The sequence below is a fragment of the Podarcis gaigeae genome (genome assembly GCF_964106915.1).
Source record: "Podarcis gaigeae genome assembly, chromosome: 2".
Classification (NCBI taxonomy): domain Eukaryota; kingdom Metazoa; phylum Chordata; class Lepidosauria; order Squamata; family Lacertidae; genus Podarcis; species Podarcis gaigeae.
This window is the reverse complement of record NC_139679.1, coordinates 88,610,849-88,628,233: the sequence shown is the minus strand read 5'-3', so window position 1 is coordinate 88,628,233 and position 17,385 is coordinate 88,610,849. Positions and strand designations below refer to the sequence as shown.

Genomic DNA, 17,385 nt, shown 5'->3' with positions numbered 1-17,385 from the left:
TTAAATGTTCATAATTGTATATATAAACCACATGCCTGAAACCCCACAGATTAGGTCCTGAACAAACTGACCTCAATTTCTCTGCAAAGTCAAAGTGGGAAACCTCCCCATTGTCTCTTTCCTCACAAATCTTGTCTTAAGGGCAAGATACGAACAGGGTGTGAGCCTGTGACCTAGATTCAGGAATTAAGTAGTTATAATAACAAAAGAGTGCCCAAAACCCAGATAATGCAATCAGGTAACTTGCCAGACAGGAGATAACACACTCAGATTTCTGTTGTAGACCGCCTTTTCTGTGATGTAGGTATGATGTATCTGGGGGGGTGGTCTTGGGCTACACCGCTTCTGTGGTGTATGTATGATGTTTCTGGGGATGGTCTTGGACTCCAGGGCGGGCAACTTAAATATCTATGTAAGGGTGGGCACACCTTTGTTCCGGGTCCTCCTCTCTCCTGCGTGTGGGGGAGCACCCTGTTGCAACAGCTTCAATAAAAATCAGACTTACTAGCTGCTTTGCTTCTCAATATTCTCTGGTTGGTCTCTGTTATTTTCTCCTACCAATAGAGAACCTACAAAAGGACTCTATATGGGCTCTTGGGTACCCCATAAAGGAAAGGGAGCAGTTTTTTTTCTTATATCAATCCCAACCTTGGTTCCTATTTTCAATACCATGGCTCAGTCCTGCAGCATGTGATTTGTTTATTTTTTAATTGCCGTTCATATGCCCAACCAAATATTCATATATTTTTATTTAAAAAATTATTGAAGCATAATGACCATTACTGACATCCCAAAAGTACAGTAGCGGGCTATTACATCATGACATAGTAGCACACCGATATATATTTCTTGAGCTGGCATGGATGATTGTTGGGCATTGGAATCTGAAGCATAAGAAATAAAATCCTACCAGATAACATTGAAGCATTCTGGGTCCTCTATCCCTCTGGAGACCTGAAATTTATGAATTCCTTTCCCCTCCAATAACCAAAGTTCATAAGTTTTTATGCCACAAAGATAAATGTCAATTTTTCAAAGTTTTCCATTGCTGGCTTATTGGAATCCTAGCAGCAGCTAGCATCCTTGTCAAAAGTTCTTCAGAGCAATACACTTTCCTGTTATCAAGACTTCAATAATGACAGTTGTGAAGAAGCCTGAACAGGTGATATAATTATTTCAGATGTTTCATGACAGACTTGAGACCAGAGTAATGAAACCCAAGAGCATTCCCACTAAAGATGGGAAAATATCCTTCAGAGGCCGCATCCCCACCAACAGGCAGAACCTTTGCTAGGTGCATCACGTAACTACAGTCCACACACATCTGGGATGACAGCTTCTGGGGAAGAGGGTGTGCAGGCATGGACCTGACATCAGTTCAAATGAATCATTGTTTGAGATCACCCCCCTATATCAGCCCTTTCATCCTCACTCAGTGATGTAAGGGACATCTGGTCATTTTGTTGAGATCAGGCCAATAAAGGGGGGAGAGCATCAGTGCCATGTACATTTACTTAGAAGACTTTGCCAGTATGTGAGTGTGACAAAATGAGAAAGACAGAGAGATGCAGTCCGCCACAGATGCAAATGTGGAACACAAAAATAGGGAAGCAGCCTTCCTCAGAAAAATGAAAGTGCAAAGTTACCACAATAAACACAAAGGCAAACAGAGAAAGATGAATTTTCTGATAGAACACAGAATGCTGAGGAGTAGATGCACTTCTCCAGAGATTACAATAATAAAAGCTTGCAGGCCTTTGCTTGAAAAACTCCACTTCAGCTCTTTACAAAGGGATGGTCCCAGCGCTTGGATTAAGGGAGACGTATTTTCCACAGAATCCCCTTAATATTTATATCAGCCGCCTTAACTACTGTTTTTAGAAGGTCGTGTGTGTGAATGAGAGTGATAAATTGGCTAAAGCAGGAGTGAACCAGGGATTGGATCTTGTCAATGGTATTAGCTTCATTCTCCCCTGCCCCCCACAATAACCTCGGCACTGAGCAACCATCAAAAATAAATAAATGATGTAACCAGACAAATCAGAAATCATCTCTGTTTAGGTGATGGATATGGTCAGAAAGAAAGCAGTCGAGATCAAATCATTAGGATTTCAATCTTGCTGAAAGATGAAGAAAACGACAGCCGAAATGATCAGGGGGTTGTAGCAAACATTAAACTGTGATCAGAGGCTTACCTAGACAGCTTTCAAATGGTAGACAAGTGAATGAAGGACTTTGTTTATTTTTGATAGAATGATTCTTATTTAATAGAATTTACATACCACTTAATCACTAAAGCCTCTAGGAGTATGCTAACTCGGTGTATCGGAGATCCTGTGTCTGAATACCAGCAGCTGAGGAATATTAGTGAGAGAGAGTTATTGCCCTCGTGTCCTGCATGTGGTCTGATGTAATGGTTAGGATGTTGGGCTAGGAGTCGAGAGACCAAGGCTGAAATCCCCACTTGACCATGAAGCTCACTGGGTGACCCTGAGCCAGTCACTGCTCTCAGCCTGATCTACCTAACAGAGTTGTTGTGAAATAAGGAGGGGGAAGAACCATGTGACCACCTTGAGCTCCTTGAGAAAAGGGTGAAATATAAATGCAATAGATAGATGGATAGTCCTTAAGATCTCTTAACCCTTTGCTCTGGCCTTGGAGATGGCTGCAGCCCTGCAAGAGGCAGATATGATTGCACTGAAAAGGCATCAGGCATGCAGGAATTTTGCTGCGTTGAAAAGGCACAGATCTTACACACACACACACACCCTTTGATCCAGTTCTCTTGTTTCATTGAATTCAACATGTAGATGTAAAAAACAATCAGGCTACTTTGGGGCACCAGTGCATAAGAGGAAACAAAGATGTTTTGGAATCAAGAGTGCATAATAAACAGTACCTGGAACTGAGTAAAGTAATAATAATAGTAATAATCAATCTTGTATGACACAAGATTGGGTACTGGTAGTCCTTGTTTTGTTAAACAGAATCACACAGCGGAGTCCTTCAGGATGATAATATGAGTGTCGACTTACATTGTAGGGCTCCCATTCTAAAAATTCATGTTCATGAGTACAGTGGTCCAAATCAATAAGGCCGAGAACACTAAAGTGCTTCCAAATGAACCGTGTCCCATTAATATTCGCGCCCTTAAATACCACCAAAGTAGTTTAGGAGTAATTACCAGTAATTCCTACTGGGTTGTGCTTGCTTTACAATTCGCCCATCAGGTTGTTTTGACCTGCAAGGCTGGAGCAGTGACACACATTTCCCAACAATGTCAGATTACACCATGGGGAAGCACCTCCTACATGACTGGGCATATGTGGAAAAGGGGCCTGAGTTTCCCTGAAATGTATAAGTATGTTGAGTGGTCCCAGGGCCGGACCTACTGTTAAGCAGAGTGAAGCAGTTTCTTCAGGCAGCAGGTGCATTGTTTTTGCTGCAAGAGAGTTACTTGATTTTAAGTTGGTGCCTAGGACCTGGTGTGAGATATAAGGGTTGTTGAAGTGATTGGGAACAAAGACTATAGTGCTATAAAATTCAATATATATGTAAATGGACAATTCCAAACCCTGCATAGAATCCCAACACGGTCACATTTGACTTCAAAAGAGGAAACTTCCCAAAAATGAGGGAATTGGTAAAAAGGAAGTTGAAAAGGAAAGCCACAAAAGGCCACATCTTCAAAATACTTGGGGGTTGCTTAAAACCACAATATTAGAAGCTCAGCTAGATGGTATACCACATGTCAAGAAAGGTAACACTAGGGCTAAGAGGATACCCACTTGATTAATAAGGAGAGTCAAAGAATCTATTAGAAGCTTTTCCTTTAGAAAACTGAAGTTTTGTCCAAGTGAGAAGAACAAAAAGGAACACAAACTATGGCAAAATGGAGCCAAAAGGGAGGATAAGGAGATTGAAGGAAAACAGAATGAATTCTTTGTATTTGTCTTCACAGCAGAAGATACAGGGCCAGAATTAACTGTCACCAAAAGTGAGTTGGGAGAACTGAGCCAAATAATGAAGATAAGAGATGAAGTTCTAGGCTAGGGGCAGAGAGCCTCTGGTCCACGTGCCTATTTTCACCTGCCATGGGGTCCAGTTGGGTTCACAAGCCCATTTTCCTGAAACAATGTCCACCTGTCAATCAGCTGATGTCACTCCCACAGGGAACTGGGCTAGTAGATTGAGCCCATTGAGTGAGCCAAAGCAGCTCCTTTCCTATGTGATCGGTTTTGATAGTTGTGCTCACTTTGTTGATACCATTATGGATTTCCAATCACATGGACCCTGCTCTTCTAAAAGATTATCAAAGTAATCAGCTGACTGGATTCTGTTGAAAACGGCAGTAAAAACAAGTCAAATACTATGAGCAGCAAGATAAAAAGCAAATATGTCTTAAGTTTTCACTTCCTGCCGAAAGACAGATAAAAATGGGACTAGGCAGAGCCATCTTGAGAGCGTGATCCAGAACCACAATAGAAAAAACTCTGCCTTTGTTGCCCCTTATTAAATCAGTCACCTAGATTTCTGTTTTTGGTCAGAATGTGAAATGTAAGTTTAAAAAAGGTAGTATTTTATTTGGGGTAGTGTGGGGAGTCTGTACCTCTTGAATATTCACTAAGCAAAAGGGTGTGTGTGGAATGTCGTAAACACTTATCTTGGTGGAATCTAGCCACACAAGGCAAAAACAGAGTTTGTTGCAGGGATTACATTCCTATGGAGTCGGTTTAGGTGTTGAGCTACCCCCAGTTACAACAAAGTGGTCTGTGTGAAAAGGCTTCCAGCTGACTGAGGTTTTTGCACCATAGGAATGTTCTTCGAAAGGTTATCCTAGGTCAGGGCAACTGCATGGTGGGAGAAGGCCACCAATCCTCCCCAAATTTAAGCCTCCCCCCTCAAAAAAGTGTTTTGTTACACCTTGGAAATTTCAATTGATTGACTCGAAGGACTTAATGTTTTCAAACGTAAGTATAGAAAAGTCACCTACAGCTGTGTTCTGAATAGTTTTTGTTAATTTCCAAATGCAGTTATTTATAGGTTATCATAAAAATATGGACCACTTGGAAGCTTGCCTAATGTGTTAATGAACTTAGATTTTTTAAGGACAAGGGCTTTCGCCTGAGGGAACAAATTGTGGCAATGCACTGAATTGTGGGTATGCATTGAATTCAGCTTGGCAAACAGGGCTTTGCAGAGCAATGTGACACAGTTAACTCTTGCGTAGTTATGCCTTTTAGCTTCACTTTGAAATAATAGTCCCTCCCTCCTTGCCTGCCATCCTACAAACACACATACAAATCTGGAAAGGAAGGACATCCATTTGATGAAATGGGCTCTGACTTATGAAAAATTATGGTATATTACAGTAGTTGTTGTTTTGTGCTGTAATTTATGGCTATCCATATAGAATTTAATAAATTGCCTTTACTACAATGACATCTACAGCAGCATACATTCTGTGCGTAAAACGTCCCAAGATCAACACCCAGATACTATTATTAAATTATTATTTCATCTCTATACCACTTTATATTTTCAAGAAAAAAACCTCAAAGTGGTTTACAACCTACATTAAAACATCAAATAAAACAATCCAGAATAAAACATTGCTGAAGAAAGTCAAATACCTGTATAAAGTATGCATTCAAAGCAACATACTTCACAGGAAACTAAAAATTTTATCTTAAAGATATCAAAATAAAACATTACAAAGGAGGTCAACTACAGAATGCACATTTAACACAGCAAACTTAGCAAAAAAAAATTCAAAAGAAAATAAAACATTACTACTGGAGCTCCAATAAAGTGCACATTTAAAACAGCATAATTAGAATAAATTAGGATAAAATATCACCATAAGCACAGAATATATCTGGTGCTGTTGCTGCCAGTCCTGCCCATGATGGCTCATGGCAGGCTGTAGCTGTGGAAGCTCAGGCTCGATGACCTGGGTCTGCACTAAGAAACAGCCAAGGTGGTCTCTGACTTCCTCAGTAGCCTCAGCTTTTGCAGCTGGAGTCAGTCAGGGCGCTGCCCTCCCAGGCAAGGTGGAAAAAGGCCTGCAAGGCAGGCAGCAGGTCTTCCAGGACTCACAGCCCAGATTGGGTACAGAAAGATTCTTTTCTGGAACCTTAAAGGTAAAGGGACCCCTGACCATTAGGTCCACCTGTGGCCAACTCTGGGGTTGCGGCACTCATCTCGCTTTACTGGCCGAGGGAGCCGGCGTACAGCTTCTGGGTCATGTGGCCAGCATGACTAAAGCCGCTTCTGGCGAACCAGAGCAGTGCACAGAAATGCCATTTACCTTTCCGCCAGAGCGGTACCTATTTATCTACTTGCACTTTGACGTGCTTTTGAACTGCTAGGTTGGCAGGAGCAGGGACAGAGCAAAGGGAGCTCACCCTGTCTCGGGGATTTGAACCACCGGCCTTCTGATCAGTGAGTCCTATGTTCTGTGGTTTAACCCACAGCGCCACCCGTGTCCCCTCTGGAATCTTAGAGAGCCACTAAGTCAGTATAGGTAGCATGAAGCTGGATGGACTAATGGTCTTCCTTCCATATAAGCCGATTACTTGATTTCCTTATTCTATATGAATCTCCATAAGTGTGGATTGCAGACAGAGCCATCTGGAAGTGTCCATTATGCTTTCACCTTTAAAATAATACATGCTTTCTTAACTGTTTTGTTAGGCGAAAGTAGAATTGCTTTTGCAAAGTGGTTTGTGCCTGTGGGCTGTTGCCCTAACATTACAAGAAATCTAAATCAGCAAATGCCATGATCCAGTGGGCACTAGTTATGTCTGTCACACTGGAATCAGTGGAGCTAAACTCAGGTCTATCTGTACATGTCTTTCCATGCAACTGAAGAAGGGCTGTTTACTGTTGCAGATTAAATGGTTGCATTGAATTGCCCTCTACTTTGTGGAGAAGACAGGTTGTTAATAAATACCCCCTATTGCCTTGCCTTAAGTGAGGAGAAATGCAGGATGCCGCCTTTGAAAAAGGCACTCTGCCGACCAATTAGAACAGAAGGAGTCATATCCTGTCCTAGAGCCATCCAGCAGTGTGGCAGCATTAAAATGTCAGTGCTAATTTATTCCCAGAAATCCTTTTATGGAAATGGGTTTCCATGAAAACTAGAATAAACTCTGCTGTTCTGGAGTTAGGCATTTGTTTTGTGTTGTGTGCATGTTTATTAACTGAATGTTCCATCCGTGGTTGTTGTTGTTGTTGTTCCCTTTTTAAAAAATCAAGTCTTCCTTCCTCTAGGCACCTGCTGGGTTGCTTAACAAAAGGCTTGAGAGCATTTTTGCTACGTCTGCAGCACCTGCGGTTCAAAGATGTACCTGCCTGGTGAGAAATGGCTTTTTGGAACAAAGGTGCCAGGCCTCCATTAATTCTTTTCACCAAGCTTATGCCCTGCTTTTCCTAATTTTCCTGTATTTCCCATGACTACCAAGGTCACACCAGTTATATCTCCCCTCCAGGTTATAAAACTAATCACAGGACTCTGAAGTGGAAGGAAGAATTGCATATGCGGAAGGAGGATTTCGTAAGAGGCGGGTCAGCTGCGGTCCCCTCGTCTCCTGCAAAGGCAGCTGCTTGCGTGGGAGAGCATGGCTGCTGCTGTACGAAGTATTAAGTACCTTATATTTTGTAAAATGGCATTTTAAGACGTGACGGCTCTCAAATGACAGGCATCCCTTTTTGAAAACATGATGGGAATGCGGAATTGGTTGCATTGGTGAGAGCTGCTCCCTGCTCTTTCTCACTTCACTTTCAGAATGTGCCTTTTTATTTATTTATTCCTGCTTCTAGGAGGTGCTTGTGGTTGCTTATCTTAAATACAAAATACTGACAACAATAGCAGAAATCTGCAAATCCAGTAAATGCTCCACACATCATCAAACCTGAACTGGAGAGAGACATACAGGCCCAACCCAGCCTGCCTTTGACAACTGTAGTGGTTTTTCCACTTCCTTTAAAAAGAAAAGAAGAAGAAAGACCAGCTGAGATGTTCACAGCACGAACAATACAGTGGTACCTTGGGTTAAGAACTTAATTCATTCTGAAGGTCCGTTCTTAACCTGAAACTGTTCTTAACCTGAGGTACCACTTTAGCTAATGGGGCCTCCCGCTGCCGTCGCGCGATTTCTGTTCTCATCCTGGAGCAAAGTTCTTTACCCGAGGTTCTATTTCTGGGTTAGCAGCGTCTGTAACCTGAAGCGTCTGTAACCCAAGGTACCACTGTACTGTGATATGTCATTCCATAGCTTTAGGGCCTTAGTTGTAAAAGGCCTGTCCATTGCTGCCTATGACCTAGCTTATTGTGAAAAGTGGAAAGGCAATGCAGGGTCTTAGACCATCTGAACAAGTTGGGTGTTCAGTTGGGATACATCTTTATCTCACCAGGAAGGAGAAGATTAACCTTACTGCCTCTGAACATAACAATAAAATCCTCAAGTGGAAGGACAGGGGGAAGAAGTGCTCCAGGTGCCTCCCTTAAGTTAAGAGAGGTAGGCTTCTACTGTTAACTAGGGGGAAGGGCCTTCCTAGCAGTGGCACCCAAAATACAGAATACAGACTTCTGTGAGGGCCATGTAGTACTCTCCCTGTTGACCACTTGGAAGCTCCTTAAGGCTTACCTTATTATAACTTGTTCTATTTGGCCAGGTCTTCAGGCAGTAGATTTTTGTCTTCTATGCTTCAATTTCTGCTTCATAGACATCATAATATTTCAGTAGACTGCATTGATATTTTAAGAGGGGTGTGTGTGTGTGTGTGTGTGTGTGTGTGTGTGTGTGTGTGTTTACCATTCTGTACACAATAGTTTTAGATCAGGGTGGGGAACCTGTGGCCCTTCAGATATTACTGCAATCCAGATACTATCAGTCCTAGACAGCATCGACAACTATCAGGAATGGTGGGAGGGCCACAGTCTCCCTGTCCTTGGCCTACAGCTTCTGACAGATTTGTCCTCCTTTCGGTTTTCCTAATCTTCTAAAGCCATGTAATCCAGGGCCATCAGCACACCTTGAAGCAAATTCCATAAATGAACCATGCTTTGTTTGAATAAATATTTGGGTCTGTCCTGAATCTGCTGCTGACAAAATCTGGATGGCCAAAGTTTCCTCATCGTTTGTTTTAGACAAATGATTTAATAAGCCATCTTGTGCACATAATATTATTGAGTGAAATAAGATAAATATACAACGTTTACACAATATAAATAAATAAATGATACCGGGTTAGTTATGACTCCTTCCCTTGGCACCTCTACAAATACTGTAACACCAGACAATCTCCTGTGTAGGGGTGGGGAGCCTCTGGCCCTCCAGGTGTTTTTGGACTACCATTCCCAGAAGCCCCAGATAGCATGGACTACTGTCAGAAATAATGGGTGGGGCACACTTTCCCTGCAGTTTTGGATAGATTTATCCTCCATTCAGTTTTCCAAATATCCTTTCAAAGCTATCTAACCAGGACTATCGGCACATCTTGTAGCAAATTCCATAAATGAATGGTGCTTTGTTTGAAGAAAAGCTTTATTTGGGTCAGTCCTGAACCTGCTGCCCAACAAGTATTATGGGGAAGGGGAGAGAAGATTATCACAATTTGCTTTCTCCATACCGTGTATATCTTTATCAACTTATATATCCTTGACTGAATATGCCGTTCCATTCTCATCCAGTCACCCCCTTTCAGGATATATCTGCTGACCTGTTAGCTGTCCCTACAACATTGAGCTGTGGACTTGTGAACTAATCAAACTCACACAAACCACAAAGGAGCAATTGCCATGGTAATCCCTGGTGGGCCCAATGACGGACCAATGATCATCACAGGTGGCACAGTCCACAAGAATGACTGCCACGTATAATAACTGCACTAAACCAGATTCCTATCTGGATGAGACTTTAATTCAGCTATCTGGCCAGTAACCAACAGTTGTAGTGAGCAACGGTGGACTTTAATCTGTCACATTCACCACTGCCTGTTGAGGTGATGATGAAGCTATCCTGAAAGCATGCTTTATACGTGCAAATGTCTTATCTCCAAGAATGAGAAAAGAGCAGCAGTGATTCCTTGAAATCAATTAAAGCTTTGCCAGTGGGCTTCAGGCTGCACCTATACTGCATACCAGCCAGTCAGGGGTATGCAAAAGATTTGGACAAATTCCAAATCAGGAGCCAACATGGGATTTCTCCAAAGTACACAGAAACAAAGTGGGGATGTGAGACGTTTCAAAATGGCTGCAGGCAGCGTGTCTGCGAAAATGGCTTGCCATATAAGGAAAACACCAAGATGGGGTGAGAGGGGCAAGAATAGCTGTTGTGTGACTGACAGGTCTAGTTTCCAATCAGAGTCGGTGATTTTTACCAAGGCTCTCCAATCAAGGTGCTTATCACCTTGTTCTTGTCTGCTCTATGCTTTGTTAAGTTCTGATAGTGGTGCCTGCTTGGAAGATGTTGAACATACCTGAACAAGTCCTTCTGCCTCTGTTCTACATGCTCACACATCCACTCCTGTCAAATCAGCTTTAGAACATAAGAAGAGCCCTGCTGGATCAGACCAAAGGCCTATCTAGTCCACCATCTTGTTCTCAGTGCCAAACTAGATTCCTGTGGGAAGTCCATTATCAGGACATGTGCAAAATATCCCTTAAACATCTTTATTAATATAACCATTTAATCAACGGAGGCTGCCACTAACCCCAGGAAGGTACACATGACCCCTTCTACACACTGAATGAATGTGCAGAAGGGTCTGCCCAGAGCCACCACTGCAGACTGCACCCCCTCCATGACCCCCCAATTAATGTCTGTTTGCTTTTCCTCAGAAGCAGTTCTTCCTAGTAGAGATGCATCTGTGGCAAATAACACTTATTAATATTGATACGGAAAATACTAGGGTGAGAGTCTACTCAGAAGCCCAGCTCATTGGGGTACAAGTCCCCTGCAGCTCCATGTGGTCAGTAAAAGAAGGAAATTCCAGCCAAACCGCCGTCAGTTCAGCTAGACCAGCAAAACAGCTGTCAGTAGACCATGATATTTATTGTTGCGCAACAGGTCCCCACAGGAGCAAGGAACCCAGAGCATGGGGCGACATTGACTTTTAAAACTTCCCACAATATCCCAGAATACAGTTCGTACAGCATCATTGATACATCATCTTTACATCACTGACGTCACAAAAGGGGAGGGGTAGACAGGGGTTGCACTAGTTCAATCTTGGCAGACATGTCCAGACAAGTCCTTGGTACAAGATTAGCATAGGCAAAACATGTCCAAGCACCTCTCAAGTACCTACCATCAAAGGACAATAGAGCTCCCTTTGCATATTCATAACCTGGGGCAAGTCCGGTGATGGGCTTTTGGAAACTAACAGCTCAGAATTTTGTCACCCCTGGGCACTTCCCTGGGTGGGGTGTGTGAACATGTCCTCACACTTGAGGGATCATGGCGGGAGGTGGCAGGGAAAAGAGTCCTTTTTCCAAGGGCAAAATGGCGTTGGAATGGAAGAAATTGGCAAAGGGACTGAATTTATATGATTTATAAATCTTCCCTGAGCTGTCAAGTCGAAAGGATACATTCAGGCATAATATTTGCAACATTTAACAACTTTAAAAATGTGTGTCCCCCCCCCTTTATTTCTGTAACAATATACATTAGCTCTCTCCCATACCTTAGGAGAACTCTTTCCAATGAACATCAAACTGATGCTTGTTGGAGTAACATGATGGGCAGTCAATGAGAGCAGACAAATGCAGGATTACACAGTCAGGTCACAATCATAAACACATTTAGCTGGGAGTAAGTTCTATGGAACTTCTGAGTAGACACATATAGGATTGCCCTATAAATGTTGCATCTCTACTTCATATACGACAGCTTGTGGAGATAACAGAAGTCTGTTGTTAAGGAATTGTTGTTGTTTAGTCGTTTAGTCGTGTCCGACTCTTCGTGACCCCATGAACCAGAGCACGCCAGGCACTTCTGTCTTCCACTGCCTCCCGCAGTTTGGTCAGACTCATGTTTGTAGCTTCGAGAACACTGTCCAACCATCTCGTCCTCTGTCGTCCTCTTCTCTTTGTGCCCTCCATCTTTCCCAACATCAGGGTCTTTCCCAGAGTCTTCTCTTCTCATGAGGTGGCCAAAGTATTGGAGTCTCAGCTTCAGGATCTGTCCTTCCAGTGAGCACTCAGGGCTGATTTCCTGAAGAATGGATACGTTTGATCTTCTTGCAGTCCATGGGACTCTCAAGAGTCTCCTCTAGCACCATAATTCAAAAGCATCAATTCTTCGGCGATCAGCCTTCTTTATGGTCCAGCTCTCACTTCCATACATCACTACTGGGAAAACCATGGCTTTAACTATAGGGACCTTTGTTGGGAAGGTGATGTCTCTGCTTTTTAAGATACTGTCTAGGTTTGCCATCGCCTTTCTTCCAAGGAGCAGGCGTCTCTTAATTTCGTGACTGCTGTCACTATCTGCAGTGATCATGGAGCCCAAGAAAATAAAATCTCTCACTGCCTCCATTTCTTCCCCTTCTATTTGCCAGGAGGTGATGGGACCAGTGGCCATGATCTTCGTTTTTTTGATGTTGAGCTTCAGACCATATTTTGTGCTCTCCTCTTTCACCCTCATTAAAAAGGTTCTTTAATTCCTCCTCACTTTCTGCCATCAAGGAAACATCCTATTACAGTGGTACCTCGCAAGACGAATGCCTCGCAAGACGAAAGAGTTTTCCGTTTTTTGAATCGTTCCGCGAGACGAATTTCCCTATGGCCTTGCTTCGTCTTGCGAGTTTTTGCGAGTTTGTTTCCTCGCAAGCGTTTCGTCTTGCGAGTTTTTGCGAGTTTGTTTCCTTTTTCTTAAAGCCGCTAAGCCGTTAATAGCCGCTAAGCTGCTAATAGCTATGCTTCGCAAGACGAAAAAACCGAAGAGACTCGCGGAACGGATTAATTTCGTTTTGCGAGGCACCACTGTAATTTAGACCTATATTTCTAATTTAAAAGCACTGCTCGCAAAAAGCATAGTGGATGCCCTGAATTCCAAAGCAGCACCACTTGAGAGAATTTGCTCCAAGCACCTTCTTGCAATAATGTCTCTTAGTTCAAATTTTGATCTGGCAACCTTTTGGTGTAACGCGCTGGAGCTACAGTCTAGTTTCAAAAGGCAAAAATGTAGACTAATTCTTTTATCTTGAATTGTACCATTGTGCATCACCAACGAAAAATTCCTCTCGATTCAAAAGGCTCTTTGCACATATTTTGGTTTCATGTGCACAGACGCACACTAAGGCGTATATGAATTCTCTATAAATTAACCAGATTCCCTCCGCCTTTAAGTATGAAAGGAATAAAAGAAGAATACTGTTGTTCTGAATGCTTAATATGCACTTTGACATTGTTGTGTTATTTCATAGATGCCCACTTCATATAGGAAAAGCGGTAATAAAAATAAACTCACATTATACAGAAATGCAGCAACCATTGGCAATTCACTGGAGAGCTACGCAACATTGCCTTCTTAGTGTCTATTCACACTTTAGTTTTAAACTTGGGTACAATAAGTACTGGAATTTGAAGCATAAATTACACCTGCAATGCAATCAATTGGGTTAAACAATTTTAGACTGTAAACTCCTCTAGTTTAAGCTCGCAAGCTCCAAACTACCAAACTATCAGGTTTGGTGGACTGTTTGTAGGATTCATATTGTGTCATACTCTGGGGAAAGAGGTAGTTGTCTGGGGCGCTAGTGAGCTCTCACTGGCAAAAGCTTCCGTTACCGAGAAAATCACCTGGTCAGTGCTAAAAACAAGTCAGTGTTGACAGACCAAATAACAGAAACGCTCTAGGTAGCTGGGATATATTGATTCAGAAGGGTGTTCAAAGGAAGCCATTGTATATACAGCTAATTCAAACAGTGTTAAGAAAAGGGCTTATTATATGGGTTATCGGGGAAGTGTATGTAACAAGAGTTCCTGTATTACTAACGTGCGATTTCAGTGGCTCCATACCCTGCTGCTTATATCCAGGGACAATGGTGGCAGCCTGAGCAGAGGGGCTGCCCTGCGAGAGTGCCCTCCGCCTTATTATAACTTTCATATAACAATGTTCAATATGCACAGTGCTGTAGAACTGTAGCCTCTTTGCCCTTGCTTCTGCCAGGAAGGTTACTCTTGTTCTCATTATGCAGATAGGGAACTAAGACTGGTAAATGCTGACTCATGGAAGGCTGCCCAGCTGAGCAAGGATTTGAATGCAGGCCCAACACCAAATTTCTGTGATTAATTTGGCCTAATGTGCTTATACACAGTCACGTGGCATCCTTGGCATCTGCCAGCGTCCCGGTGGCTTAAAGGCCAGGGAAGGGTCATTTTGGATGCTGAACGTACCCACTGTGACACCTCGGCATCCTGAAGTTCTAGAGAGCCACTGCCAGTCAACGTGTAGAGCATGGGTAGGCAAACTAAAGCCCGGGGGCTGGATCCGGCCCAATTGCCTTCTAAATCCGCCCACGGAGGGTCTGGGAATCAGCATGTTTTTACATGAGTAGAACGTGTCCTTTTATTTAAAATGCATCTCTGGGTTATTTGTGGGGCATAGGAATTTGTTCATTATTTTTTTCCAAAATATAGTCTGGCCCCCCACAAGGTTTGAGAGACAGTGGACCGGCCCCCTGCTGAAACAGTTTGCTGTTCCCTGGTGTAGACAGTACTCAGCCAGATGACTCAGTATATAAGGCAGCTTCCTGGAGTCAAGGGGTCTCTCTTAGTCCAAGGTCCACATTCCCTCGTGACTGAGGATGGCATGCCAGGGGTTGGCAGGGCCAATGCACACAGCCCTTCTTTCTCATGCACATCCACACTCATACAGGTGACTAACAAAGCAGAAATTTAAAATTCTTATAGGAAAACATTTCGGCTTCCGCCTTCATCAGCTGCTCTGAGAAAAATGATGCTGTTTCCAAGGATGCTCAACACTCTATAATTGCCACCTTCGGAACAGCATCATTCTTATCACAGCAACTGGTGGAGGCGGAAGCCGAAACATTTTCCTATAAGGATTTAAAATTTATGCTTTGTTAGTCACTGTAATAAACATATGGTTTTAGTGCTTAACTGCATCCTACCCAGATCCAGAACAAACGTGTCTGACGTGCTGTTTGATGTTTTAGTTGCTATCTGCACACACAGATCCATACGCAAACCCTCCCCACAAATCCATTCTCATACCTAACACATAACACACAGCCATTCCATTGCTTGAATGAATGAATGCATGCATGCATGAATGGGTATGTGTGTGTTATGTGTTGGGTATAAGAACTGGGTGTGATGTGTGTGTTATATACTTATGGGTATACAGTGGTACCTCGGGTTAAGTACTTAATTCGTTCCGGAGGTCCGTTCTTAACCTGAAACTGTTCTTAACCTGAAGCACCACCTTAGCTAATGGGGCCTCCTGCTGCTGCCATGCAGCCGGAGCCCGATTTCTGTTCTTATCCTGAAGCAAAGTTCTTAACCTGAAGCACTATTTCTGGGTTAGCGGAGTCTGTAACCGGAAGCTTATGTAACCCGAGGTACCACTGTATATGCAGGTATGTGTATGTACTGTATATAAATGGGTGTGTGTAAATGTACAGTGGTACCTTGGGTTACATACGCTTCAGGTTACATACCCTTCAGGTTACAGACTCCGCTAACCCAGAAATAGTATCTCGGGTTAAGAACTTTGCTTCAGGATGAGAACAGAAATTGTGCTCCGGCAGTGCAGTGGCAGCAGGAGGCTCCATTAGCTAAAGTGGTGCTTCAGGTTAAGAACAGATTCAGGTTAAGAACGGACCTCCAGAATGAATTAAGTACTTAACCTGAGGAACCACTGTATAGGTATATTATTGTAAAACACGTATCAGGATGTGTGGGGATGTATACGGCAGAGAAAGTGTGTGCAATTTTTTTGCAGTGGCTGTGCCCACCCATAGCCCATAACCATCCTCTCCCTCCCCAGGAATTACACATTTTCAAGCCTAACTGCCAAAAGACTGTGTGTGGTCTTCATGGAGACAGCAACTGTTTAGGGAAGGATTAACCCTTCCTCGCCCAGCTGCAAACTCCACAAAGATCCACACATAGCTACAGGCCAGATGAGGATGCCCCTGGCCACATCTGTCCCAGGTGCTAGTGGCTTCCCACCCCAATTAGAGGCTGATTATGTTGGGCCAGTACTTCAGAAATGGCCCTTCTCTGAACCTTGGGGCTTGTAGTACACATAGATGGACCAGATGCAAAGGGAAGGAGATGTGGAATCAGGGATGGTTTCAGCCCCTGGCATCTCTGGGCAGCTGGCATGGTCCACTGCCAATGTCTGCCTTGCCCCACTCCTATATTTCCCCCTTTCCTAGCACTCTGAGCAATAGCAGGCGGTTGGATTTGGCCATCTTTTTAATCTGTCCAGCTTCTGACCCAGCACCACTATGGGGCATTGTGGGAAATTTTAAAGCTGCTTCGTCCCAGCCAATGCAGCAAGTAAGCCCACTAGGGTCCACCAGCAGAGGAGAGGGCCCACCAGAGAATGCTTTGACCAGGACCCCTTTAGATCTGGAGCTGACAGAGGGTATGGTACAATCCTTGGAGGTAAGTCCCCATTGTGTGCAAAGGATAGCATTCTTAAAACTTGTGCCTCAGAAGGGCCTCAGCAGGGAAGCTCCTTGAGAGCCAGTGTGGTGTAGTGGTTAGAGTTCTGGACTAGGACCTGGGAGACCAGGGTTCAAATCCCTGCTCAGCCATGAAGCTCTTACCTCACAGGGTTGCTGTGAGTATAAAATGGAGGGGGCAGTATGTAAGTGACTTTTAGCTCCTTCGAGGAAAGGTGCAATGAAAATGAATGAACGAATGAGAGGAAAGCCTGTAAAACTCCCAGGGGTGTCTGGTGGCCACTCTTGGAGGCAAAATTACTTGTGACATTTATAGCCCACCCTTTTGCCAAAAAAGACTCTCAGTGCAGCTTGTGCAAAATTTGGTTCTGAAATGGTCCCTGCCCTCAGGTGCACTATCTAAAAATACAAGCAGCAGGAGGAAAAAATCATGGGAGGGAGAAGGGAAAAGCAAGCTCAAGCACTAGTTCTTAACATGGACAGTCTTAAAACTTACAACCGGTATCAGAGGCAGTTCTGGCAGTCTTGCTCTAGATGAAATAGCAGGCCCCACTCCCCAAGCACTCTTGCCCACCAGATCTGATTCTGGAGCAAAGCTGGAGACAGTGTCCAGGCCAGGAGAACAAGCCAGTTCCTGCCGCATAGAATGTCAGACTTCAGTGGACTGGCTAACTTACATCTTGTTGACTTCAACAGATCTACTCGTAAGCATGACTA

At 43.5% G+C, this 17,385-nt stretch overlaps 1 long non-coding RNA gene across 1 annotated transcript; it reads left to right on the top strand.

The window, feature by feature from the left end:
* The first annotated feature begins 6,435 nt into the window (after nucleotides 1–6,435).
* LOC310840029 lies at nucleotides 6,436–10,690 on the top strand. Its single transcript, XR_014561774.1, has 3 exons — nucleotides 6,436–7,385; nucleotides 7,494–7,750; nucleotides 9,698–10,690. It is a non-coding gene; the product is annotated as an uncharacterized lncRNA (long non-coding RNA).
* The last annotated feature ends 6,695 nt before the right edge of the window (nucleotides 10,691–17,385 follow it).